This window comes from Adiantum capillus-veneris, chromosome 16 (assembly GCF_014529385.1).
Source record: "Adiantum capillus-veneris isolate H3 chromosome 16, ASM1452938v2, whole genome shotgun sequence".
Taxonomy (NCBI): Eukaryota; Viridiplantae; Streptophyta; class Polypodiopsida; order Polypodiales; family Pteridaceae; genus Adiantum; species Adiantum capillus-veneris.
In genome coordinates, this window is record NC_140946.1 from 18523891 (window position 1) to 18549618 (window position 25728).

Below are 25728 nucleotides of genomic sequence, written 5' to 3' on the forward strand. Positions count from 1 at the left end.
ATCCTTGTTCCTGAACAGATATTGGCACATAAAGATACGAAGAATAAAGGTAAAGTCCGAAGGCGATTCTTGGTTAAGTTCAAGAATTATCCTGCATTGGATACGAGGTGGATGGAGGAGGAGGACCTACTGCTGCCACGTGGCACCTTGCCATACAGACTACCATGTCATCTGCGGTACACTTTCTGCCATGTCACCACTTTTGTCCGTGAGGTCATGTCACATCATCAACTTGTGACAATATTACATAGAATCCATTTTGATATGGGACCATGATTCTTGGCAACGTATTTAGCAATCCCATCTAGATCTGCACCGGACCTCATTGATGTTAGATTAACTAATCCCATATTGCGATTGTCACAAATTGGTGACGTTGCATGCTTGAACACACTCACACCGGTTGAAAGCAGGGTACATGCACGTAAAACGCGGCGGCAAGATGACGTGGCAATACAGTATAGAAAATCCCGCTTTTTGCGCTGACTTGCTGACGTCGCAGAGCGTATGGATTTTCGCTTTTTACGCTAATGTATGGAATTCCTAATTTTGCGCTAGCTGAAAATTACTGGCACCTTTTGGCTTCAATGCTTTATTTTTAGAAGCTTTTCACTTATTTCTTTTGGGCATCCCTTGTAACCAATAAATAAGTGGGTAGGACCTCACTTCTCAGGGCATTTGGACGCAGAGTTTGAGAGTGAGCACCTACCCACTCTCTTGTACTTTGAACACAGATTAATACAAAAAGAAATACCGTTTGCCTCGGCAAGAAAGCAAAAGCAGCGTGTATGATTTGAAGGACTACCCAGTTCTTCTTCTTCTTCTTCTTCTGAGAGTTCTTCTAGCTCTTTTGACTCGAGCGAAGAAGACTAAAAAGGGAAAAAGAGAAGCAACTTGTATCAAATGTTCTTGAGTAGAGACTCAAGAGAGGCATGGCGATTCTTTCATGAGCACTCCCCTCCCACAGTGATTACTTCTCTTGATGTGTGGGGCAGTATGCGACATCGTTATATACAGTTCCTGGACAAGAACCCCTTCCAGATCCTACAGAGCCATGCCCACCTACCAGCACCTTCTTTACCATTGAGATGGTAAAGAGAGAGATTGACAGGATGAGGATCAGCAAGGCATATGATGATGATGGTCTAGTAGCATAGCACTTTATATATGCTAGAGATATGCTGGTAGAGGTTCTTGCAGTGTTGTTCAATCGTGCCATGTGTGAGGGGTTACCTGAGACTTGGAGGTTGTCTACTATTGTGCCTATCTTCAAGGAAGGTGATCCTACAGAGCCTGGGAAATACCGCACTATTATGGTTGGGCACACATTGGAACGGTTGTATGCATCCATTCTTGAGCAGCACTTGAGTAATTGGGCGGAGGGTGATGGTGTACGAGCAAAGGGCCATACCGGTTTTAGGAGGGGTTTCTCCACTCTTGATCATATTCTGACACTGAGAGCCATCATTGAGAACAGCAGGTCACATGGGAAACGAGTGATGGGACATGTACGCACACCGGAGGGGATATTTTGATTTCGTTCACTCCACCATTGGCTCCGGTTTTGCCATTTGAATATCCTCCACCATTGGCTCTGGTTTTGCCTTTTGAATATCCTTTTTCTGAATTTAGAGAGGACCCAGTCCCATCTTTGATTTAGATTGACTTTGGAACCCATAGGGATCCCTAGTAGTCTGAAGACTTGTCCATCCATAACGGGACTACATCCTGCATCCAGAATTATCTTGGGTACATTGTACAACAATTAAACCCCGATTTAAGAGTGGTTGATGACTAAACCACTGGAAACACAGTAAACTTCCAGGCATTCCCAGAAGACAAAGACTGTCTGATTGTCATTTGTCATTATACCATTTGTATCATCTGCAAATTGCTGCAGGCACAAATCCTTAGTGGCATTAGGAATCTTGATACCTGTAATCCTGCCTTGTCCCACTGCATTTTGTACTAGCCATCCACGAGCATCAGAACATATAGCATACAATAGAGGTGCAATAGGGCATTGTTGCCTCATAGAATTTGTTAAAGGGAAAGCTTCTATTAAATCTCCATTGACAACAATTCTTGCATATCCATTCCAAATAATACATGCACATACTTGATAATTTTTTTGCCAAATCCAATGTCATACAGTGACTAAAAGATGAAGTCCCATTGGATGCTGTCATAGGCCCTATTTTCAAAAAGACAAAGTCTTGACAACTTTTGTGAGCATACTCTATAGCTTCCCAAAGAGTGATGATGGAGTCTACAATGAATCTGCCTTTAATGAATCCCTTCTATTCAAGTAAGATGATTTGGTGCATGACAATGCTTATTCTCCTATCTAGGGCGAGGGCAAAAATCTTATAGCTTGAAGTCAGACAGGTAATGGGCCTCCAATTGCCTAGCTCCTCTTTTTCTCCCCTCTTGTGGATTAACTTGACCACACGTGTTCATAAAGGTGGATAGGGCTCTCCCTTTTAGGGCTTCCATCCATATGGTCATGAGATGTGGGACTAAGAAGTGCTAAAAGAATTCATTTGAAATACCATCTAAACCAGGGGACTTACCAGCCTTCAAAGAGAGTATAGAATCTCTGACTTCCCCTTCTGTGAGGGGCTGATCCATAACTTTAGCCATATTTTGGGGCAAACTTTTCTGCCTTACTTTGGCTATCAAAGCCCTGGCTTGAGTTTGGTCAGCCCCTCTCTGAGGAGGTTTTGAGAGAATACCAGCAAAGAACTCCTTAACCACTTGCAGGATTTCTACATGGAGTTTAGCCAATCCTCATTGGATGCTAGGAGAGGGTTTCAGGTGGATTCCTCCAGGGACTGCAGTTCGGTACTTGGGTTGTCAGGTTGGTTTGGACTTGTCCCCTAAGCAGCAGATTGCTCCTCTTCTCCTGTCCATCAGGAGAAAGCTGTTACATTGGAGCTCAACACGACTTTCGTTGGCTGGTAGAGTAGTAGTTGCCAACCAGGTGTTGTTGGTGACTATGTGGTACATCACTTCTTGTTGGATCTTCTCGAGTTCTTGTATCAGCCAGGTAGAGAGGCTGATCAAGAACTTTCTTTGGTCAGGTTGTGACACTCAGATTGCCCGAGCCAAGGTGGCTTGGTCGGTCATCACACTTCCTTGTTCTCAGGGAGTACTTGGGATCATTGATCCAGCACAACAGAGCAGAGCCCTTCTTGGGAAGTTCGTCGTCAAAGGACTTCTTCCAGGCGAGGAGCCCTAGAAGGAGTTCTTGCTGCAGAGGCTTCGTGCTAGGGTGCCTCAGTCAGGAGGCCCTTGGCATCCTTCGACCAGATAGATCTTTACAGAGTTGCGCCAAGTTGGTTTGAGCAGGAGACTGGAGGACCGATTCGCTGTGAGTCTACTTCGATCTTGGGAGCTCTTACGGCGTGGCCTAGAGCAGAGATAGCCGACGTGCATGGAGGAGCGCCTACGGCAGCCCCTCGTCTGGAACCCCATGGTTAGCACTCAGAGAGGCCACTTGGTTGGGAGTCGGCCTCATGTTTCTTGGGGTCCCATGGCAGCAGGTCTAGCGCGTTCTCTAGGTGACTACCTTGAGTTCACAGGTTTGTCTGAGGAGGTGCAGGGTGTCCAGCTACAAGGCATGAGAGGGGTGCAGAGAATGTGTTAGGACATCTCAGAGTCAGTTCCAGCTGAGTGGCTCACGCCTCTCGAGCCAGTAGCACCCCGGTGGATGGGATCCTTCACACAACTGTAGGTTCTCATTTCAGTCAGGGCCTGCTCAGAGACTGTCCCAGCCCTGTTCTTCGAGCTTCAGGGTGGGGGACGATTACAGCGAGTTGCAGTAGAGGCCCCGCAGGTAGCAGAGTGTTGTTTCCAGAGGATCCGATTTGTGGGCATCTGTGGGAGGACTTGCGTCATAGACCCTGACCCAACAGCTCTTGAGATTGGAAATTGGAGGCTATGGGCTTGGGAGTGTTGTCCACCGCACGAGTACAGTGGGATCCTGGTGAGTGGCTATGGAGGGACCCTTTCTCTTCTGCAGACCGCCCAGGAGTTCCCTTCTTTCAGTACACTGTTCGGCTTGGATGTCATATACTTGTAGCACAGAGAGAGACCCGCCCCGCTGCAGCACGTCATTGGCAGAAGGAGGGCCTCACAGTCGAGTTCTTGGCAGCCTTTTGGCAGAGGCTGTGGGACTCCAGACAGCCTAGGCGCGTCACTTTGTTCCAGTGGCTGGTTGCACACAGAGCCACAGCAGTAGGGAGCTGGCTTGTGCATAGTGGTCTCTCGGCCGCATGTGCAGCCTATGACCAGTTGGTGGAGAGTCAGCGTCACTGTCTTTGGGACTGTCTCCAGTTGGTGGAGAGTCAACGTCACTGTCTTTGGGACTGTCCCTCGGCCCAGCAGGTGTAGCTACGAGTTCTTCGGCTGATGCCTGCCCTCTCCACGGCTCGACAGTACACTTGGGGGGCAGTGGCTTGGTCCACCCTCACGGGCCCCTCACTTCAGTTTGAGCTATCTTCCACCAGCAGGATGATAGTGATGCAGGGGGGGCGACCTACACTCCAGCCTACTACAGAGCTTACTCCAAAGGAGTGGTGCAGCGAGAGAGAGGAGTGTTGGGAGCTCATCAGTGGCCTAGCTCTCTGGTTCATCTGGCGGGCCCGCTGTTTCCACATCTTTGAGGCTCGCCCTGTGCCACCAGCAGAGACTATTCGTGACTTTTGGCTAGAGCTGATCCATACTCTCAGAGGACAGCTTGAGGGACTACAGGGCAGCTCCGACCGCATCCGGGAGCGCCGCCAGGCTTTCCTTCGACTCTGGCGTCCTAGGCCTTTCTACACCATAGTCCAGGGGGTGCTCAGATGGCACTACTGTCCACCTGTGTGGCTCTTCCCTCCTCCCATTTCTTGATTTAGCCTCATTGTATATATGTTGTTTTTTCATTGGGAGAGTCTCCCCATCATGCTTGTTGTAGCCCTCTCCGACAGAAGTGGATGTAGCCCTATGGGCAGTTTTCAGTAACTAATAGAACGATCTTTTTCTCGGGGAAAAAAAAAACAGATATTTGTGAATATGAGTCCATCCTGCTCTGAATTTGCATTCATCTATGTACAGTTCCAAGAACACAGGTAATGATCAGACATAAGGAGAGAAGAATCCTTATAGCACCTTACCTGCCAATGGTCCTGTAGAAGGTCAGAGGTCATATATATTCTATCCAACCTGGAAGCTCTGAAGCAGTTATCATTTTGTTTCTTGGTCTAGATATTTCCAGTTTTAGTTGAAATGTTCAGCAGACTGAGAACATTAATCAAATTTGACCAACTCCTCTTTTCTCTACAACTGATAACCTGTCCAAGGTTGTTCCACCTGTCACCTATGTCTTCAACCATTTTTGGAGGATTTCTTTTCAAAAATTGAGCTAGAAGCATAAACAGAAACAATGTTGTAATTGAAAGGACTTGATAATGAAAGTGCTATCTAGCTCCCATTGGTGGACTTCTTAACGTGAGTAACTAGATGGTTGTATCTGTTTGAAATTGCAATGGCTGTATCTTTACCATGTGGGTGGTTAGTATGGTTCCAAAAATAGATACTTCCTAGCTTTTGAAGGTTGGATTTCAGCTGAAATCCTGTAGCTTTGATATCCTACAGACATTAGAAGTCCAGCTTAACGTTGCCATTATTAAGCAAGTCCTTAATGATCTGTGATTTGATGGGATCAATGAGGCCCTTGCAATAAAGGGTGAGATCTTTGATGTTGGGGCACTTCATTTCTTGCTATTTTGGAGGGTTTTGCTATGGAAACTCATGCTTTGGCTGGGTCCTTTGAGGGCTCCCTTTACCTCTTTGTGTTGACTGGGTGGGGTATTCTCTTCCTCTGCTTGGGTCATGAGGATGTCTAATGACTGCTCTAGAGAGGTTGAGAGTTGTTTTTTATAGCTTGGTCATGCTCTTCAAGCTGCATTTCAAAGGTCAGATTCCTTACAGTCCTATTTTGGAGCTTGGGAGCTCTGAATAGACTCTTCTTCTTGACAAGCCTCACTGCTACTACACGATGGCATCAACACCCGAGCATTTGAAGATTCTTTTGCCTACACTCGTCTTTCCTCATCTCAACATCCGTGATGTGTGGAGGCTACGGTCTTGTTGTAAGGCTTGGAACTCCCTCCTATGCTCCCAAGAGTTTTGTACAAGTCAACCTATCACATCAATGTTAAGGAGGAGCTCCAACTGCTTCTTGATGGTGAATGCAGTTCCATCACCTACTAGCACAAAAGATTTCAGAATCTTTTGTCCCTACAATTTCTCCCAGGGCTACATTAAAGGACATTGGTTCCCCCTCCTGACATTCCTCCAGAAATGCATTTCTCAAAGAAAATCTTGACATCTGCTATAAGTTCACGATGGAGCCTTTACCTATGTCTTTATCTTCCATAAGAGGTTCTATGGATATGTTATATTTAATTGTCGAACCTCAGCACGATCATATGAGAATTATGGTCCTCAAACCCTTCATTAAGGACTGTGTGGCTGAGGTGCCCATTTCCACAAGCAACATGGATACAAGCCCTTGAATGTTGCATTCTCGACCTAAACTTTCACACTGATGGTAATGTGTCCTATCATATCCTCCTCACGGAATATGACTATGATAGGGGCACTCTATATGACTCTTACAAGAGTAGATGGGTGGAGATGTTCAACTACAAAGATCAGTCAATACAAACCACATCATTCAAGGACTTCCAAAGTCATTGTCATTTTAAGAAGACCCTTTGGCAAAAACTAATTATAATAACCAACCCTTCGTCTCCGACTTATTCCGAATCAAACCTGTTTGTGCATGGCGGAAGGACTTTGGCTACATGTGCGAGCTACTCCGGGTTTCTTTGGAAGAGGAAAAAGAATCAAGGGTTCAAGATCCTCTCAAACTACAAAATTTTTTGAGCCCTAATGGAAGCCCAAACACACATGTTGGATGGTCACAGATTGCAAGCACCCTTGCTGATGTTTGGGAAGACTATGAGTTAACTAATGTGAGGGTAAGTGAAAGATTCGCATCACACTACTTCTTTATGAGTGGTGGCTTTTTCGGTATGACCACAGTGCAACATTACACTCCTCAAGCTAATATGTACATTGGGAAGTTTTGCGATACCATCGTGTATGACATCCAAGAAAACTCGTGTAGCGCCTACCCAAGAGGAAAACTAATGACAAGCTAATGTCACAAGTCGACTATGTTGAGCATTGTGGACTCGAGCCCTCACTTGGTTCTAAGGTGTCATTACAAGCTCCAGATCACTAAACTCACTGAGGCTAACTAATTGACTGTGAGACTTGAAGATAATAGTGGTACATTAACAGTGTGTCACATGCATTAAAAGTGTGTTTAAATGTGTGTAGTATTTTGGACGAATGTACAAGAAGACATATACATTATGCCTTGTTCATTGTCTGTCTCTCCGATCTACAGATTATAGTGTGTCAACATGCTACGTGTATTACTGCAGAAGCCATACAAGGTACAAGTTGATGGTAACGTGGAATAGCAACAGCCACATTAGGAAAGTTCATTCCATAATAACAATGTCTCATCAGGTTGTCATGTATATACAAGAGCAGCGCAAGCTGGATTAACCTGCTAGTTGAAACTATATGAACAGAGGTAAATGGACATTGTTAATACATCAATAAAAACATGTACACATCAAGATAGTTGCAACCTTCAAAAACGCCAAACACTTATCCAAGCAAAGATCAAATCATATCACTTACCTCGTGAAAGCGCATATTACCTCCTTGTGAAACTAAGCATCTGACGCAGAAGGAGCAATTAAACTAGGGGCCACAATATTGGTAGCAAGGGAAACCTAAAAGGATGCATTACCAGCTCAACATTAGAATAGTCCATCTGTGGATTTGTTGCCAAACGTGATGTGAGCAGTGCAGTTTCAAAGAGAAATCTTGTGAGCCGTTGCTGCCCCTTGCTCTTCCATTATTGAAGTAGCAACAAACAGGTGAACAAAATATCCATCGGGGCTGATGGTGGAGCCGTGGAAGCCTGCAAACTAACTGGCTTAGTGGCAGGAGCGAGGAAGGAGCGTATTAAGGTGCTAGAAAACCATGTTTTTCCAAAGCAGTCGTAGCGTTTGAAGGCAGCCGGGGAAGAAGCGAGCATCAATGGCCGGACCTAGCCATTACACCTGTCATTGGCAAACTTTGGTTCTAGCGGCACCCGGCAGGGACGTAGCCATTACACCTATCATTGCAAACTTCGGTTGCATTGTCAGGGGTATTTGGGGCATGAGGACTTTAACATGATTCCTTTGGAAGGTTGTGATATTTGCTTGGGAATTACCTGGTACCACAAGAACAACGCCGTGGTCGACTATCAGGCGAGGAAAGCGACATTAACCATAGAGAAGAGCAAAACCATTGTACTCGATATAAAACTTAAGGGTGAGTGTTTCCCTATTGTATCCGCTTCGGCCATTTCTAGATTAATGAAATCCAGTCTGTTTGTTTACTCGATCTTTTTGAAAGCGTTGAGTGATGAGGATAGGACAAATATGTCTGAACTTGATAATGAACGCCAAGATTTTCTCCACTCTCATGCCGATTGCTTCTCAGAGGGCCTGCCAGGCGAGTTACCACCTTCTCGTCCTGAAGATCATACCATTGATCTGATACCTGGAAGCACACCACCGAACCGGCCACCTTACCATGTGAGCCGAGCCCAGAACGAAGAGATTATGAACCGAGTGAAAGACCTCTTGGAAAAGGGTCTTGTCCAGCCTAGTACTTCATCGTACTGCTATCTAGTGTTCTTGGTTTTGAAGAAAGAGGGATCTTGGAGAATGTGCATCGATTATAGAGCTCTCAACAAAATCACCATCAAGAACAGATTTCCGATTCCTAGGATCGATGATATACTCGACAGATTACAAGGGTCCTCGTGTTTTAGCACGATTGATTTGAAGAGTGGATATCATTAGATCTGAATCACGCCGGGAAACGTCTACAAGACAGCCTTTCGGACAACTTTTGGGTTATTTGAGTTTTTGGTGATGTCGTTTGGCCTAACCAATGCTCCCATGACATTTAACCGGATAATGGACAGGATTTTTTGAGAGTACAGACTATTCGTTGGCACTTTCTTTCACGATTTGATTGTTTCTCCAAGGATGAGGCAAAACATAGAGATCATCTGCTTCAAGTCTTTCAGGCATTACGAGATCACAAGTTAGTGATTAATGCGAAGAAAATTGAATTTTTCCTACCGGAGATTCACTTTTTGGGACACATTGTGTCAACAGAAGCTGGAGTGCGGATGGATCCGGCCAAAATAGAGATTATTCGTGATTGGCCCGATTTGAAGAATGTCCATGAAGTTAGAAGCTTCTTTGGATTGTGTTCGTACTACAGGCGGTTCATTCGAAAGTTTGCAAAGGTTGCTTCCCCTTTGCATGTTTTGACACAAAAAGGAGTCCTTTTCTCGTAGGGCCCACAGAGGTGAATGCCTTTCAGAAATTTGAAAGAGAAATTGACTACGGGACCAGTTTTGACTTTGCCGGACTTGCAGAAGTCATTTGAAGTATATTGTGATGCTTGTGGTCCTAGTCTCGGTGCGGTCTTAATGCAAGAAGGCCATGTCATTGCTTACGAGAGCCGATTTTTCTCAAGGCCGGAATTGACGGCACATATTTATGAGAAGGAGCTTTCGGAGGTTATCCATCCTCTTACTCAGTGGCGGCACTACCTACTCGGAACTGATTTTACTGTCTTTACAGACCATCAGAGTTTACGCTACTTCTTGTCACAGAAGCAGCTATCCGAAAAGCAGATGCGGTGGACGAACATCTTGTCACAGTTTCACTTCCATATTGTCCATGTACAGGGACAACAACATTTGGTGGCAGATGCTTTGTCTCGGAAGCCGTTGGTTCTGGCTATTTCCGCGATACATCATAGGAGCTTCGAGGATATGGTCGATCAGTATGCCACCAATATAGATTTTGCAAACGTTTTCACACGGATATGGGATGGGGAGATAGTAGCGGGATATTCCATTCGGAATGGCTACTTGATGAGGAAAACCATGTTGTGTGTTACACAGCCGTTGAGGGAAAAGGTTATGACTGAATGCCACTGTCCGCCTTTTACGGGTCACCGCGGCATTGCTACCACCTTGAAAGGGGTAGAGAGATACTTCTTTTGGCCCATACTCGGGAAGGATGTGGACGAGTTTGTGCGCAGTTGCTTGGTATGCCAGAAGGTCAAGTTTGACAGGCATAAAGCACAGGGATTGTTACCGCCTTTTCCCATACCCATCCAAGTATTGCAATGGATTTCGTTTTTTATCTCCCGAGAACTCAGAGTGGTCACGATGGTATGTGGACTGTTATTGACAAATTTAGCATTTTATTCAGTGAAGAAAACAATCAAGCCGGATCACTTAGTGAGACTGTTTCTGGCCTAGATTTTCAGATTACATGGCATGCCCGAGACGATTGTCTTCGACAGGGACCCCAGATTTACAAGTTTGTTTTGGAAGCCAATTTGGGAGAACATTGGCACGCGGTTTCACTTCTCATCTTCTTTCCACCCGCAGACTGACGGGCAATCTTAGATTGCCAATTCAAAGGTTTTAGATTTATTGAAGTCTTATATTTCAGATCAGAAGACTCAATGGGAAAAGTATCTACGATTGGTGGAATTTCCCTACAACAACACAATACACTCTTCGACAGGGAAGGCGCCATTTGAGATTGTTGAAGGTGTTGCGAAGGTTCCACCCTTCCTAAGCACGAAAGGTAAGATTTTTGAAGCTGATGAGTACACGCGCGACTTAGACACGGCTTTTGCCAAAGTTCGCGAGGCTTTGCAAAAATCTCAGGAAAGACAGAAAAAGGTAGCAGATTGCCATAGTCGAGATTTGAAATTGGAGGATGATTGGGTGCTCCTACGTTTGGCACACCTGAGAAAGAAGAAGGAAAAGGAGAGGCTCTTTCCAAAGCTTAGTATGAGATATTACGGACCTTTCCAGATCTCCGAAAAGATCAATGATGTCTCCTTCAGACTGAAACTACCTGACACTTAGAGGATTCACAATGCATTTCATGTGAGTCTCTTGAAACCTCTTAAAGGTGATGTGCCCGAAGATGGGAAGCCTGATGAGCAACCCGAAGTGGAAGAAAACGAGGAGATCCTTGTTCCTGAACAAATTTTGGCACATAAGGACAGAAAGAATAAGGGTAAAGCACGAAGGTGGTTCTTGTTTAAATTCAAGAACTATCATGCATTGGATGCGAAGTGGATGGATGAGGAGGACCCAGCAGATACTCCTCAAATTGTGAAACTTTACCTTGAAGCTTTTGGTTTAGCACAGTCTATTCCAAATGGAACCCAGAATTGAGCTTGGCTGGAGATCTGGTGCAATGGGTTTGCACAAGAGGAGAGTTACTCCCCTCCTTTCTCAAAAAATGCCTTGATTTTAGAATACTAGAGTCACAGATGTCTCTTTGAGCTTCAGGGATACTGAGAGTTGAAAGTATTCTGCTGTATGACTTTATGAAATGGAAATCCTCAATATGAAACTGATTTTTTCTTGACTTGTTTTTAAGTGCAGAAACTGATAGACGAAATGACTGCAGCATTTTGGTCTGAATGATCTCGAATAGGTATGGTTGCAATAGGGGTTAGTCAATCGGGCATCTAGGAGGTCCTGAGTGGATCTAGATGCAATTGCTAACTGCATTGCCGATAAATCATGGTCTAAGATCCGAATGAATGTTGAATGTGATTTGTCATGTGATGTCCTATGACGTCAAGTGATGTCCTGTGATGTGATTGTCGATTGGTACATGTGCTAGATGTGTGTTCCTAGTGCGTCGGTACCAACAGTCAGTGTCTGCTAAGGTAGTTTATGGCTTTTGTCTGTTTTGCAAGTGTAATCGAGGGCAATTACAATGCTTTCAAGAGGGGGGTATGTCACAAACTAGTGACGTGGCATGCCACAACACACACACACTCGCCTCCGGTTGGCAGCAGTCCCAAAACAGCGCAGAAATGCTAACGTGGCAGCCTCCGCGATTTGCGGTGCATTTTCAGGAACGCTAGACACGTGGCAGGCTGTATGGATGCTTTTTGCAGGCAGATTTTGCGTGCTTTTAGGGACCTGCTTTATTCCACACATATTGGAGAAGAAGCTTTTAAGCCTTGCATTGATTGCATAAGAGGGCTTGAGAGGGAAAATTGAAAGTTGCTTTATTTTAGGGGCAGCTTTTTATGGACATTTTTTGAAGCTTTTGGGGCTTTTGATTTTCAGCTTTTGGGCTCTGCTTTTAGCATCCCTTTGTAACCTTTAAATACGCGGGTTGGCCTCTCACAACTCAGAGCATCTGGACGCAGAGTCTGAGTGTGAGCGCCTGACCGCACTCTTGTCCTTTGAACACAGATTGATACAAAAAGAAATACCGAAAGGGGCGCCAGTCTTTGGGGCCAATATCTCTAGGCACGGAACTCCGTCGGGCCAGTGTCGAATCAATTGTGAACTATGAACTATTTCAAGTGATTATTTGTGGTGTCGTGGTAGACTCTCGACTTGGAGTGTACAAGTCTCTTACAACTGCCACATAACATGTCAGCGCGTTAAGAGGAAATCCAGACTGCTGCCATGTGGCACCCTGCCATACAGACTACCACATCATCTACGGTACACTTTCTGCCGTGTCATCACTTTTATCCGCGGGGTCATGCCACATCATCAACTTGTGACAATATTACATAGAATCCATTCTGATATGGGACCATGATTCCTGGCAACGTATTTAGCAATCGCATCTAGATCCGCACCGGACCTCATTGATGTCGGATTAACTAATCCCATATTGCGATTGTCACAAATTGGTGACGTGGCATGCTTGGACACACTCACACCGACTGGGTGGTAGGCTAACATGGCAGTACCGTACAAAAAATCCCGCTTTTTGCGCAGACTTGCTGACGTGGCAGAGAGTATGGATTTCCGCTTTTTACGCTGATGTACGGAATTCCTAATTTTGCACTAGCTGAAAATTACTGGTACCTTTTGGCTCCAATGCTTTATTTTTAGAAGCTTTTTACTTATTGCTTTTGGGTATCCCTTGTAACCAATTAATAAGTGGGTAGGGCCTCACTTCTCAGGGATTTGAACGCAGAGTCTGAGAATGAGCACCTACCCACTCTCTTGTACTTTGAACACAAATTAATACACAGTGCGGTAATTCCAGGCTTTGTAGGATCACCTGCCTTGAAGATAGGCACAATAGTAGACAACCTCCAAGTCTTAGGTAACCCCTCACACATGGCACGATTGAAAAACACTGCAAGAACCTCTACCAGCATATCTCTAGCATGTATAAAGTGCTCTGCTACTAGACCATCATGATCATATGCCCTACTGGTCCTCATCTTGTCAATGTCTCTCTTTACCATCTCAGTGGTAAAGAAGGTACTGGTAGGTGGGCATGGCTCTGTAGGATCTGGAAGGGGTTCCTGTCCAGGAACTGTATATAACGATGTCGCATAGTGGCCCCACACATCAAGAGAAGTGATCACTGGGGAGGGGAGTGCTCATGAAAGAATCGCCATGCCTCTCCTGAGTCTCTACTCAAGAACATTTGACACAAGTTGCTTCTTTTTTTTCCTTCTCAGTCTTCTTCGCTCGAGTCAGAAGAGCTAGAAGAACTCTCAAAAGAAGAAGAAGAAGAAGAACTTGGTAGTCCTTCAAATCATACATGCTGCTTTTCGGTTCTTGCCGAGGCAAAAGTAGATGGACGACCCAAATAACCTGGGAAGACAGTTCGTTTCTTCTGCTTATTGTCGTGCTTTGGCTTTGTTGTTCGTGTCCAAAAGCTGACTTATCCGTGTATCAACCACCTCTTCTAATTCTTGTTTAGTAAACATCCTCGGAGCAGGAGGTTTGTTGAGTGCCGGTTTGATGGGTGGCTCTGTGGCCTTCTTCCACTGGGTGTGCACTTCTTCGAAGCATTGTTGAGTCTAAAATTTCACAAATTTTGGATCCTTCGCAATGTTGATCATCATCTTTGTTGCATCATCAACCAATTGTCAACGTTCCATCTCTTCTATCTCAGCCTGAGTAGGCCGAGGCGGCCTGTACTCTTCGTGAGAATCTTCTTCGTGATCTCTTCCCGCATCCCCAGATGCAGAAGAAGTCGACTGTTCTCTATTGAAATCCATAAGTGTCGCGAGAAAAGGATTGGACTTTCCGGTAGAAGAGAAATCGGGCTTGCTCTGATACCACTGTAACAAACTTGGACCCCCCAAGTGAAGATTCTACCGCGACACAGCAGAGATTCACTTCCAAACAGTCACACTTTCACACTTGAGTTGACACGGCCCGACGTAGTTCCGTGCCTAGAGATATTGGCCACAAGAGAGTGGGTAGGTGCTCACTCTCAGACTCTGCGTCCAAATGCCCTGAGAAGTGAGGTCCTACCCACTTATTTATTGGTTACAAGGGATGCCCAAAAGCAATAAGTAAAAAGCTTCTAAAAATAAAGCATTGGAGCCAAAAGGTACCAGTAATTTTCAGCTAGTGCAAAATTAGGAATTCCGTACATCAGCGTAAAAAGCGGAAATCCATACGCTCTGCCACGTCCGCAAGTCAGCACAAAAAGCGGGATTTTCCGTACGCTACTGCCATGTCATCCTGCCGCCGCGTTTTACGGGCATGTACCCTGCTACCAACCGGTGTGAGTGTGTCCGAGCATGCCACGTCACCAGTTTGTGACAATCGCAATATGGGATTAGTTAATCCGACATCAATGAGGTTCAGTGCGGATCTAGATGCGATTGCTAAATACGTTGCCCGGAATCATGGTCCCATATCAGAATGGATTCTATGTAATATTGTCACAAGTTGATGACGTAGCATGACCCCGCGGACAAAAGTGATGACATGGCAGAAAGTGCACCGCAGATGACGTGGCAGTCTGTATAGCAGGGTGCCACATGGTAGCAATACGGATTTCCGCATAACGTGCTGACAAGCTATGTGGCAGCTGTAACAAACTTGGACACTCCAAGTCGAGAATCTACCACGACACCATAAATAATCACTTTAAATAGTTCACGATTGATTTGACACTAGCCCAACGGAGTTCCGTGCCTAGAGATATTGGCCCCAAAGACTGGCGCCTCTTTCGGTAATTTTTTTTGTATTAATCTGTGTTCAAATTACAAGAGTGCAAATCTATTGTGAACTGTGAACTGTTTTGAAGTGGTTATTTGGTACTGTCGTGATTGATTCTTGACTTGGAGTGTCCAAGTTTGTTACAGTGGTATCAGAGCACGGCCGATTTATCTTCTACGGAAAATCCGATCCCCATATTTTTTTCCGCGACACCTATGGCTTCACGCAAGGATCAGTCGACTCCCTCTGCATTCGGTGATGCGGATAGGGATGACAACAAAGATTCCGACAGAGAGTATGGCCCACCTCGGCCTACTTGGGCGGAGCAACGAGAGATGAAGAATCGTCAATTGATCGGTGATGCAACAAAGATGATGCTCAGTTTTGCGAAGGACCCGAAATTGGCAAAATATATGAGCGAGACTTCTTTTCAGGAAATGCATGCGTAGTAGCAGAAAATTACAACACCACCCCCAAAACTAGCTCTCAAGAAACCTTTTGATCACAAGCAATATTCAAAGAAGCAATTAGAAGAGGTGGTTGATGCACGGATTGCTCAGCTTTTTGACGCGCAGAAGAAAGCCAAAAAGCACGACAAAAAGCAGAAGAAAGGCACTGACTTCCCGACTTATTTGGGTCGTCAGTCAACATTTGACAAAGCAAAGAAACAGAAGAAGCGTGTTCAATTTGAAGAAGTACCCAGTTCTTCTTCTTCTTCTTCTGACAGTTCTTCTAGCTCTTCAGATTCGAGCGAAGAAGACAGAAAAGGTAAAAAGCGAAGCAAGAAACAACGCTTCGGAAAGGACAAGAAAAAGGCAAGAAAGTCTAAATCTCGCCCAGTGAGTGACAGTTCTACAGAGGACCCGTCTACGGATAGTCAAGACTCTGATGACGGAAAAATTTATGCGAACAAGAAGAATTTTTATAAAGCCAACCAGTGTGACTTTCTGGAAGATAAAAGCAAGAAAGTCCGAGAGTTTAAGGAAGGTGGACAGTTGATTAAATTTGACACTTTTTCAGGATACAAAGATGCTTCAAGGCTTTGTCTTTTATGCAGCAATTTGACATCGCCTTCGCGGGAGGACGCTATTCAGAGCACTCCAAGATTCGGAGAGCTGCCTCTTATTTTAAGGGGAATGCTCGCACTTAGTGGTCCACGTTTCTTTTAAACAAGGCTGGCCCAGTTAAATGACTGAAATTTAAGAAGCTTTTTATGACGCGATATACGAGTTGCTTGTAACCATCTTCGGATGACCAAGAGAGATACAGTGAATGCTTACTGTGAGAGATTCTGGAGCCCTTTTCTACCCGCCTCTTCATTCAAGAAGATCTCGTTCAGAGAACAGATTGACCGGTTCACCTTGGGTCTACCTACAGAGATCCGAGATCACTGCTTAGAACAGAAGTCAGCTTTTATTCAGGAGTTGATGAGTCATGCGAAGCGGGGCTTTGCCATTCACTCTGGCAGTCTGACCTACCCCACCGATGCGGTCATGACACAACGACCCGAACAGACTTCTGGAAATGGAAGTAGAAAGAGAAAGAGCAACCCAGAGAAGAAGGATGCACGACCCAAGCTTACTCTACAGGAGCGAGCTCGCTTCATCAGAGAGGGGAAGTGCTTTGGATGCGGGGAACATGGACATATCTCCGCGAAGTGCCCCAAAAAGGCACTAAAAGAACAGAATGATAAGGACGACGACAGGCCTGAGAGTTTGAGAGCAGCTGAGGAGCGTGGAAGAAAAGGCAAGATGAAAACAGGACTGGTTCCAGATTGTGTGGGTACTGATCCCAACACCATGGACGAGTGTACAAAACTGTGCCGAGCTTGGGGCAAAGTGAAAGATCAAGAGGCCCTGATCTTCTTTGATGGAGGAGCCAAGGCCAACTTCATTTCACTGGAATTGGCGGCGTAGCTGGAGATCACTCCCCATCGGATGGGACCACTTGCGGAGGCAAATCTAGCAGCACATGGCAGGGACGGCCATTACACCTGTCATTGGCAAACTTCGGTTGCATTGTCAGGGGTATTTGGGGCATGAGGACTTTTTCATAATGCCTTTGGAAGGTTGTGATGTTCTCTTAGGGATTCCTTGGTACCACAAGAACAACGCCGTGGTCGATTATCGGGCGAGGAAAGCGACATTGACTATAGAGAAGGGCAGAACCATTGTACTTGATATTAAACTGAAGGGCGAGTCTGTCTCTATTGTATCGGCTTCGGCCATTTCTAAATTAATAAAATCCAGTCTGTTTGTTTACTCGATATTTATGAAAGAATTGTGCGATAAGGATAGGACAAATATGTCTAAACTTGATAAAGAACGCCAAGATTTTCTCCACTCTCACGCTGATTGCTTCTCAGAGGGCCTACCAGGCGAGTTACCACTTGCTCGTCCTGAAGATCATACCATTGATTTGATGCTAGGAAGCGCACCACCGAACCGGCCACCTTATCGTGTGAGCCGAGCACAGAATGAAGAGATTATGAACCAAGTGAAAGACCCTCTCTGGGAGATTTATAAAGATAGAGAGAAACTATATATGATTGGCTTGTTGGTAAAAGCGATAAAGATCCATCGGAGACGTAAGAGCTTGGATTGACGGCTCTTACGAGACGTACTGTATAGGATTGACAGCTTGGTAAGAGCGAACGAGACTCGCAGGCGGGTTGAGTGAGCTCGTCTGTTTAAACAATCCTCTTCTTCTCCCTCCTCCTCCTCCTCTCTCTCTCTCTCTCTCTCTCTCTCTCTCTCTCTCTCTCTCTCACACACACACACACACACACACACAAGTTGATGATGTGGAATGTCCCCGCAGACAAAAGTGATGACATGGCAGAAAGTGTACCGTAGATGACGTGCTAGTCTGTATGGAACGGTGCCACGTGGCAGCAATAGGTCTTCCTCCTCCATCCACTTCACATCCAATGCAGGATAATTCTTGAACTTAACCAAGAATCACCTTCGAATTTTACCTTTATTCTTTGTATCTTTATGTGCCAATATCTGTTCAGGAACAAGGATCTCCTCGTTTTCTTCCACTTCGGGTTGCTCATCGGACTCCCCATCATCAGGCACATCACCTTTAAAAGGTTTCAAGAGACTCACACGAAATGCATTGTGAATCCTCCAAGTATCCGGCAGTTTCAATCGGAAGGACACATCATTTATCTTTACGGTGATCTGGAAAGGGCCGAAGTATCGCATACTAAGATTTGGAAAAAGCCTCTCCTTTCCCTTTTTCTTTCTTTGGAGTGCCTTCTCAAAACGTAAGAGCACCCAATCATCCTCCTTCAGTTTCAAGTCGCGACGATGGAGATCCGCTACCTTTTTCTGTCGTTCTTGAGACTTCTGCAAAGTCTCGCAAAGCCGTATCCAAATCTCACGTATATTCATCCGCTTCAAAGATCTTATCTTTCGTGCTCAGGAAGGGTGGAACCTTCACATCACCTTCAACAATCTCAAATGGCGCCTTCTCCGTCGAAGAGTGTATTGTGTTATTGTAGGCAAATTCCACGAAAGGTAAGTATCTTTCCCATTGAGTCTTCTGATCTGAGATATAAGACTTCAATAAATCTAGAATCAATAAATTGGCAATCTCGGATTGCCCGTCAATCTGCAAGTGGAACGATGACGAGAACTGCAACCGCGTGTCAATGTTCTTGCCAATTGCCCTCCAAAACAAACTCGTAAATCTGGGGTCTCTGTCGGAGACAATTGTCTCAGGCATGCCATGTAATTTGAAGATCTGGGCCACAAACAGTTGCGCAAAGTGATCCAGCATGACTGCTTTCTTCACTGGAATGAAGTGAGCCTGCTTGCTAAATTTGTTAATAACAATCCAGATACCTTCGTCACCGCTCTGTGTTCTCTGGAGATCAAAAAATGAAATCCATAGCAATACTTTTCCAGGGGCGGGTGGGTATGGGTAAAGGCTGTAAAAATCCCTGTGCCTTATGCTTGTCAAACTTGACCTTCTGGCATACTAAGCAACTGCACACAAACTCTTCCACATTCTTTTTCAGTCTCGGCCAAAAGAAGTATCTCTCTACCCCTTTCATGGTGGTAGCAAGGCCGCGGTGACCCGTAAAAGGTGGACAGTGGCATTCAGTCATAACCTTTTGGTTCAACGGCTGTGTAACGCACAACATGGTTTTTCTCATCAAGTAGCCTTCTCGAATGGAGTATCCTGCTACTGTCTCCCCATTCCGTATCCGTGTGAAAATATATGCAAAATCTGTATGTGTGGCATACTGATCGATTATATCCTCGAAGCTCCTATGATGTATTGCGGAAATAGCCAGAACCAATGGCTTCCGAGACAAAGTATCTGCCACCACATTCTTCTGTCCCTGCACGTGGACAATCTGGAAGTGAAATTGTGACAAGATGTTCGCCCACCGCATCTGCTTTTCCGAAAGCTGCTTTTGTGACAAGAAGTAGCGCAAACTCTGATGGTCTGTAAAGACAGTAAAGTCCGCTCCGAGTAGGTAATGCCGCCACTGAGTAAGAGCATGGATAACCGCCAAAATCTCTTTCTCATATATCTGTGCTTTCATCTCCGCCCTAGAGAAAAATCGCCTCTCGTAGGCTATGACATCGCCTTCTGGCATTAAGATCGCACCGAGACTACGACCACAAGCATCATAAAATACTTCAAACACTAGACCATCAATTTCTAGTGCTTTGTGTTGACTTGATGTAACTTGAAATCAACTTTTATTAGGTAGGCCTAGTGAATTTATGATTGTTTTTTCCTTAAATGTGTAACCATCATTTTTAATTTTAATTTACTTGCTAAATCATTAATTAAATATATAATTACTATGCTTATCTATCATTTTACCTCTATGTAGGCCTTGTGATTCTATCGCCTATTTAACCAATTACTTAGCATCACGGTTTTCAATTAATTACTTTATGACAACGCACGAGCCGGAGGCCCAGAGTGCGTTCTTAGGAATTTTCCTTACGAAGTCATATCATTCTCGTTATGTGAACTAGCTCCTCTGCACGAACCCTAGAACTACAGACTAGCTTAGCTCGAAATACTTCACAGTTCACACACACACACATACTCTCCTTCTCTCTCTCTCTCTCTCTCTCTCTCTCTCTCTCTCTCTCTCTCTCTCTCTCTCTCTCTCTCTCTCTCTCTCTCTCTCTCTCTCTCTCTCACACACACACACACACACACACACACACACACACACACTCATCGTGAGCAACACAAGGTTTTTTCTGATGCGTAAAATGGTGGTGCTTCACCCGCCATTGATGCTCGCTTCATCCCCGACTGCTACAGCTCAAATGCTACGACTGCTTTGGAAAAGCATGGTATTCTAGAATCCTTTATCGCTCCTGAGTTAGTTTGCAGGCTTCCACGGCTCCACCATCAAATATTTTCATCACCATCCTGCTGCTACTTTAGTAATGGAAGAACAAGGGGTAGCAACTGCTCACAACATTGCTCTTTGAAACTGCACTGCTCACATCACGTCTGGCAACAAATCCACAGATGAACAATTCTGATATTGAGCTGGTAATTCGTCCTTTAAGGTTTCCCTTGCCCTAGTTTAATTGCTCCTTCTGCGTCATATGCTTAGTTTCACAAGGACGTAATCTGCACTTTCACGAGGTAATTGATATGATTTGATCTTTGCCTGGATAAGTGTTTGGCCTTTTTGAAGGTTGCAACTATCTGGATGTGTACATGTTTTTATTGATGTATTAACAATGTCCATTTCCCTCTGTTCATATATTTTCAACAAGCAGGTTAATCCACAATGTCCATTTCCCTATGTTCATATAGTTTCAACTAGCAGGTTAATCCGGCTTGTGCTGCTCTTGTATATACATGACAACCTGATGAGACATTGTTATTATGGTCATGAACTTGCCTAATGTGGTTGTTGCTACTCCACGTTACCATCAACTTGTAACTTGTATCGCTTCTGCATCAATACACGTAGCATGTTGACACACACTATAATCTGTAGATCAGTGAGACAGGCCATGAACAAGGCATAATGTATATGTCTTCTTGTACATTTGTTGAAAACACTACACACATTTAAACAAATTTTAAATGCCTGTGACACACCTTTAATGTACCACTATTATCTTCAGCTCTCACTGTCAATTAGTTAGCCTCAATGAGTTTATTGATTTGGAGCTTGTAATGACACCTTAGAACCAAGTGAGGGCTCGAGTCCACCATGCCCAACATAGTAGACTTGTCAATTAGTTAGCTCAGTGAGTTTATTGATTTGGAGCTTGTAATGACACCTTAGAACCAAGTGAGGGCTCGAGTCCACCATGCCCAACATAGTAGACTTGTCAATTAGTTAGCCTCAGTGAGTTTATTTATTTGGAGCTTGTAATGACACCTTATAACCAAGTGAGTGCTCGAGTCCACCATGCCCAACATAGTAGACTTGTCAATTAGTTAGCCTCAGTGAGTTTATTGATTTGGAGCTTGTAATGACACCTTGGAACCAAGTGAGGGCTCGAGTCCACCATGCCCAACATAGTCGACTTGTGGCAGCAACTTGTCATTAGTTGTTCTCTTGGGTAGGCGGTACCAAGAGTTCTCTTGGATGTCATACACGATGGTATCAAAAAACATTCCAATGTACATATTAGCTTGAGGAGTGTAATGTTGCACTGTGGTCATATCGAAAAAGCCACCACTCATAAAGAAGTAGTATGATGAGAATCTTTCACTTACCCTCACATTAGTCAACTCATAGTCTTCCCAAAGATCAGCAGGGGTGCTTGCAATCTGTGACCATCCAACATGTGTGTTTGCGCTTTCATCATTAGGGCTCGAGAATTCTTGTAGCTCAAGGATCTTGAACGCTTGATTCTTTTTCCGCTTCCAAAAAAACCCAGAGTAGCTCGCACATGTAGCAAGAGCCTTCCTCCATGCAGGAACACGTTTGATTCAGAATTGGTTGGAGACGAAGGGTTGGTCACAATGATTAGTTTTTGCCACATGTTGTTCTTAAAATTATACCCAAATATTGCTGGATCAGGCCATGCACTGTGGTACAAATGACAATGACTTTGGAAGTCCTTGAGTGATGTAGTGGTTATTGGCTGATCCTTGTAGCTGGACATCTCCACCCATCTACTCTTGTAAGAGTCATATAGAGTGCCCTTGTCAAAGTCATGTTCACTGAGGAGGATCTCATACGACACATTGTCATTTTTATGAAAATTTAGGTCCAGAATGTGACGTCTAAGGGCTTGTATCCACGCCACTTGTGGCAGTGGCACCTCAGCCACAGAGTCCTTAATGAAGGGTTTGAGGACCATAATTTTGATGTGATCGGGCTGAGGTTGGACAATTAAACATAACATATCCATAGAACCTCTTATGGAAGATAAAGACATAGGTAACCACTCCATGGTGAATCTATAGCAGATGTCAAGATTTTCTTTGAGACCTGAATTCTGGAGTAATGTCGAGAGGGAAAACCAATGTCCTTTAATGTAGCCCTCGGAGAAATTGTAGGGACAAAAGATCGTGAAATCTTTTGTGCTAGCAAGTAATTGATATGATTTGATCTTTTCCTGGATAAGTGTTTGGCGCTTTTGAAGGTTGCAACTATCTGGATGTGTACATGTTTTTATTGATGTATTAACAATGTCCATTTACCTCTGTTCATATAGTTTCAACCAGCAGGTTAATCCGGCTTGTGCTGCTCTTGTATATACATGACAACCTGATGAGACATTGTTATTATGGACATGAAGTTTCCTAATGTGGCTGTTGCTATTCCACGTTACCATCAACTTGTACCTCGTATGGCTTCTGCAGTAATACACGTAGCATGTTGACACACTATAATCTGTAGATCAGAGAGACAGACAATGAACAAGGCATAATGTATATGTATTCTTGTACATTCGTCCAAGATACTACACACATTCAAACACACTTTTAATGCATGTGACACACCGTTAATGTACCACTATTATCTTCAAGTCTCACAGTCAATTAGTTAGCCTCAGTGAGTTTATTGATCTGGAGCTTGTAATGACACCTTAGAACCAAGTAAGGGCTCGAGTCCACAATGCTCAACATAGTCGATTTGTGGTAGTAGCTTGTCATTAGTTGTCCTCTTGGGTAGGCGGTATCACGAGTTCTCTTGGATGTCATACACGATTGTATCGAAAAACTTCCCAATGTACATATTAGCTTGAGGAGTGTAATGTTGCATTGTGGTCATATCGAAAAAGCCACCACTCATAAAGAAGTAGTGTGATGCGAATCTTTCACTTACCCTCACATTAGTTAACTCATAGTCTTCCCAAACATCAGCAGGGGTGCTTGCAATCTATGACCATCCAACATGTGTGTTTGTGCTTCCATTAGGGCTCAAAAAAATTTGTAGTTTGAGAGGATCTTGAACCCTCGATTCGTTTTCCTCTTCCAAAGAAACCCGGAGTAGCTCGCACATGTAGCCAAAATCCTTCCTCCATGCACAAACAGGTTTGATTCGGAATAAGTCGGAGATGAAGGGTTGGTTATTATACTTAGTTTTTGCCACAGGGTCTACTTAAAATTGTATCCAAATATTGCTGGATCAAGCCAGGCTCTACGGTACAAATGACAATGACTTTGGAAGTCCTTGATTAATGTGGTTGTTATTGACTGATCTTTGTAGTTGAATATCTCCACTCATCTACTCTTGTAAAAGTCATATAGAGTGCCCCTATCATAGTCATGTTCCGTGAGGAGGATATGATAGGACACATTACCATTGGTATGGAAGTTTAGGTCGAGAATGCAACCTTTAAGGGCTTGTATCCATGTTGCTTGTGGCAATGGGCACCTCAGTCACACAGAGTCCTTAATGAAGGGTTTGAGGACCATAATTCTGATATGATCGTGCTGAGGTTCGACAATTAAATATAATATATCCATATAACCTCTTATGGAAGATAAAGACGTAGGTAACCGCTCCATCGTGAACTTATAGCAGATGTCAAGATTTTCTTTAAGACATGCATTTCTGGAGTAATGTCAGGAGGGGAAACCAATGTCCTTTCATGTAGCCTTGGGAGAAATTGTAGGGACAAAAGATTCTGAAATCTTTTGTGCTAGTAGGTGATGGAACTGAATTCACCATCAAGAAGCAGTTGGAGCTCCTCCTTAACATTGATATGATAGGTTCACTTGTCCAAAACTCTTGGCAGCATAGGAGGGAGTTCCAAGCCTTACAACAAGACCGTAGCCTCCACACATCACGGATGTTGAGATGAGGAAAGACGAGTGTAGGAAAAAGAATCTTCAAATGCTCGGGTGTTGGTGCCATCATGTAGTAGCAGCAAGGCTTGTCAAGAAGAAGAGTCTATTCAGAGCTCCCAAGCTCCAAAACAGGACTGTAAGGAATCTGACCTTTGAAATGCAGCTTGAAGAGCATGACCAAGCTATAAAAAACAACTCTCAACCTCTCTAGAGTAGTCATTGGACATCCTCATGACCCAAGCAGAGGAAGAGCGTACCCGACCCAGTCAACACAAAGAGCTAAAGGGACCCCTCAAAGGACCCAGCTAGAGCATCAGTTTCCCTAGCAAAAACCTCCAAAATAGCAAGAAATGAAGTGCCCCAACATCAAAGGTCTCACCCTTAATTGCAAGGGCCTCACTAATCCCATCAAATCACAGATCATTAAGGACTGGCTTAATAATGGCAACGTTAAGCTTGACTCCTGATGTCTGCAGGAAATCAAAGCTACAGGGTTTCAGCTGAATTCCAACCTTCAAAAGCTAGGAACTATCTATTCCTGGAACCATACTAACCACCCACATGGTAAAGGTACAGCCATTGCAATTTCAAACAGATACAACCATCTAGTTACTCACGTTAAGAAGTCCACCAATAGGAGCTGGATAGCACTTTCATTATCAAGTCCTTTCAATTACACAATTGTTTCTGTTTATGCTTCTAACTCAATTTTTGAAAACAAATCCTCCAAAAATGGTTGAAGACATAGGTGACAGGTGGAACAACCTTGGGCAGGTTATCAGTGGCAGAGAAAAGAGCAGCTGGTCAAATCTGATTAATGTTCTCAGTCTACTAGACATTTCAACTAAAACTTGAAATACCTACACCAACAAACAAATTGATAACTGCTTCAGAGCTTCCAGGTTGGATAGAATATATATGAGCTCTGACCTTCTACAGGACCATTGGCAAGTAAGCTTCTATAAGGGTTCCTCTCTCCTTATGTCTGATCATTACCTGTGTTCATGCATATTCACCAATCTCTGTTTGTGGTATAAATGTTGTCAAAGATAATGTCGAGAATATTTGTGATAGGGCCTTTACTCTTATCTTCTTCTGCGTTCAAAGCTTGGGATATGGCTATCAAAGATGTCCAAAAGCTTATGCTAGAAAATTAGAATAAAGCTAGGGACCATAGGGCAAAGAGAAGGATGATGATAAGGGCTCAAATAGAGGATTTAGAGTCCTCTGTACTTCCCAATAGTCCTCCTCTCCTCCCCTCTCGGAACTTAAAGGAAAACCAA

General features: G+C 44.2%; 3 pseudogenes; 1 reads left to right on the top strand and 2 right to left on the bottom strand.

The window, feature by feature from the left end:
- Positions 1-6392: 6392 nt before the first annotated feature.
- Positions 6393-7214, top strand: LOC147438644 (uncharacterized; annotated as a pseudogene).
- A 14817-nt stretch (positions 7215-22031) lies between these two features.
- LOC147438645 (uncharacterized) lies at positions 22032-22599 on the bottom strand (annotated as a pseudogene).
- Positions 22600-23531: 932 nt separating this feature from the next.
- On the bottom strand, positions 23532-24163 carry LOC147438646 (uncharacterized; annotated as a pseudogene).
- Positions 24164-25728: the final 1565 nt, after the last annotated feature.